Source organism: Lactuca virosa, chromosome 5 (genome assembly GCF_052849685.1).
Source record: "Lactuca virosa cultivar CGN04683 chromosome 5, Lactuca_virosa_CGN04683_v6, whole genome shotgun sequence".
In the NCBI taxonomy this organism is placed as follows: Eukaryota; Viridiplantae; Streptophyta; class Magnoliopsida; order Asterales; family Asteraceae; genus Lactuca; species Lactuca virosa.
In genome coordinates this window covers 303,854,332-303,857,295 of record NC_136430.1, presented here as the reverse complement: position 1 = coordinate 303,857,295, position 2,964 = coordinate 303,854,332, and the positions used below count along the sequence as shown (strand labels likewise).

The window sequence follows — 2,964 nt, the reverse complement described above, 5'->3', positions numbered from 1 at the left end:
TCTTGCAATTTTATAAAAAATGGTAGCCCTCTTGCATATGCCAAAATACACGACAGATCGATCAGGTAAATCCCACTGACCTCACTGTATCATCTTTTGGTTTTGGTTGTTTTCGATTGTGAATCATTTTCATGTTAGTTTCCTTCATATTTTCGTTGGGGCTGTTTTCAAGAAAAACAAACGATTACAAAACCAATTTCAGGAATTCAAGGTCATGATTTGCTACAAGAAAAACAAACCCAACTATACCCTGCTAATAAATTTTCAATTTTAAAGGGTCCCGAAACAAGCCAAGAATGCGTTGGACACCTGAACTTCATAAAGCATTCGTGGATACAGTTAACAAGCTGTTGCATTGATTTTCTATCTTCACGGACATCGGTTGTACCTGCTTAAGGTTTACCACAAAATTTACTTATTGTAATATTGACTATAATAATTTATTGGTTATTTTACCAATTTTTTGTTTTTTTTCAGCAGTGTCGTTTGAAAAACACACTCAGTTTGTTCATCTGTCATATTGTGTTAATAGGTATGTTAAATTTTCATTAATATTTGTAAAATTTTCAGACACATACGTTAGGGCATCAATACAAAAGTTTATAAAGCCCAAGTACATATATGAATTCATGTTTTTTAAAAAATATTGATGGTTATATCTAATTTACAGGTGAAGAATGAAAAGAGATGACAGGATAGGAATCGAAAATGGTGCTACAAGCTCCAGATCTTCTTACAATAGTTCACACCTCATTTCTTATTTTTCAATTGTTCATATAGATGGAAATCCTTTCTATTTGTTTCTAATTTTGATTACTTTGATTTTGTTTTCCACTTCTCGGTTGCAGGCCAGCTGTTAGATGAAATGCCTTATTGAGACATACATAAGAACATCTGATTTTAAGGTCATTTAATTAGGTTTCTCTCAATTCACAGGTCCACAGTTCCATGCAATTAGTTTAATTTGATCTGATATGCAGACCATGGGCCTTTCTGAAATGTTTTGTTTGTTGGGGTGGCTAGCAATTCTATATTCCAAGGCAATTCCTTTCCTTCTTAATTTTTTTTCTTTTATGTTGCATTGCTGTGTACTCATTCATCTTATCACTTTTGTAATTACTCTTAAAAAGTTTTCTTGGTTGCTGGATGTTGGAAGACTGTTGATAGGATATGGAATTGGGGTTCTCTCTTATGTGGTAATTGCAACATCATCTCCATTCTGTTACACCAATTTCTGAAATGTTTTGTTCTATACTGTTCTGTGTAACATTAAAAAGGTGTCAAATTTGAATAAGAAACAGGTACCAGTTTACATAGCAGAAATACAACCTCAAAACCTTCGTGGAGCATTTACCACTGTTAATCAGGTAATAAAAAAGCTGTAACTATTTTCACTACTCCAGATTCATCCTTATGGGGTAATAAAAAGCTGTAAATGCCTAACTTCATTGATATCACCATTTATAGCTGATGATATGCATTGGAGTATCTGTAACGTGGCTTATTAGAACTTTCATTCCTTGGCGAACACTAGCTCTAATTGGTAAATTTCAATAATTTCTCCAAATCTTGAATAAATCTTTTCATTATATCCAATAGTTGTTATGTTCTTACATGAACCATTCCATGTATACTATAGATTCTACACCTTTTATTCATTCCTGAATCTCCTAGATGCCAACTGCTGCCAATTAGGTATGGACAAGATATATCCATCACCGCCTCAAGTCGTCGATAACCTCATCACCATCATTGATTCGTTTCACTTATTTTTTCTCCCTTTTGATCCTGCGACATAGTCTCCACCGCCTTTGATTGCTTTGTAATATCCCAACGCCTCCTTCTGTTTGCTTCTGGCTTCTTATCGACGTCCAACACCACCGATTTCCTTTTCTCGCTGGGTCCAATGAACAAATTACAGATTAAAAATTACAAATCAGTTTGGGTTCAGGGGCGATGCAAAGGTGCGAGAGGAAGCGCACATGTGAGTTTTCTTTTTCATTTCAATACGTATTTAAAAGAAGTCTGATGATTAATTTCATTTGGGATTACTGTGCTCCTGCGGGTGATGCTTACTCAAAGTCGCTTGAAATTGCACGTGATATAAATCAAAAGGTACGTTTATTAATATTATATGAAATGTTTTTATTATAATATAATATTATGATGTAAGATGTAAGATGATTTTATTAGGGTCCTGTGGCTATACGGATGGCTAAAAAAGTGATTAGCCATGGTTCAGAAATGGAGATCGGGTCTGGTTTGGAATTGGAAGAAGAATGCTATGAAGAGACATTGGTCACGGATGATAGGTTAGAAGGGTTGAATGCGTTTTCTGAGAAGCGAAAACCATTGTACAAAGGCAAATGAAATAAACGTATTTTAGTTTATTGATATTGGCAACGTACTTTATTTATTTATTTATTTTTTTTTGATAAGGTGTACAAGTTTTTTGACAGGTACTATGGGCAGATGGTTGTCTTACTTTAACATGGAGTTGCAGAGAGAGAAGTTGGTCATTTCAATAACTAGGAGGGGAGGTGATGATGGCAGGAAGGGAAATACGGGTAAATTGGTTATTTGAGGATAGGAAGGGTTTTCTGTAACTAGGATGGGAGGTGATGATGGCAGGAAGGGAAATAGAGGTAAATTGGTTGTTTCAGGATCACCGATTGTATTATTGCTTTTGTAACTTAGGATTAGACTTTTAATTATTATACAATTGATTAAAATTCAATTTTTTGTAACTATATTTGTTACCCATAATAGCAACATACTTACATTTCGATACCAATATTAGCAATGGTCATCAAATCACCAACAATATACTGAGGATCCTGTCGGGTTTTTTTGACATTAGTGGCGAATCAAACCCCCGCGAAACGGGGTTTCCTATCTAGTTTTAAATTAAAGTTAAATAAATACCATATGAGTTTTAAGTTATAGCTTATCAGTTAATTTATA

General features: G+C 34.2%; 1 long non-coding RNA gene across 2 annotated transcripts; it reads left to right on the top strand.

Moving 5' to 3' along the window:
* Positions 1-1,096: 1,096 nt before the first annotated feature.
* On the top strand, positions 1,097-2,794 carry LOC145116769 (uncharacterized). 2 transcript variants are annotated; one of them, XR_013712294.1, is made up of 6 exons: positions 1,097-1,196; positions 1,302-1,367; positions 1,468-1,984; positions 2,083-2,115; positions 2,194-2,377; positions 2,460-2,794. It is a non-coding gene; the product is annotated as an uncharacterized LOC145116769 (long non-coding RNA). The 2 variants fall into 2 exon arrangements; XR_013712293.1 differs by having other exon boundaries at positions 1,468-2,115.
* Positions 2,795-2,964: the final 170 nt, after the last annotated feature.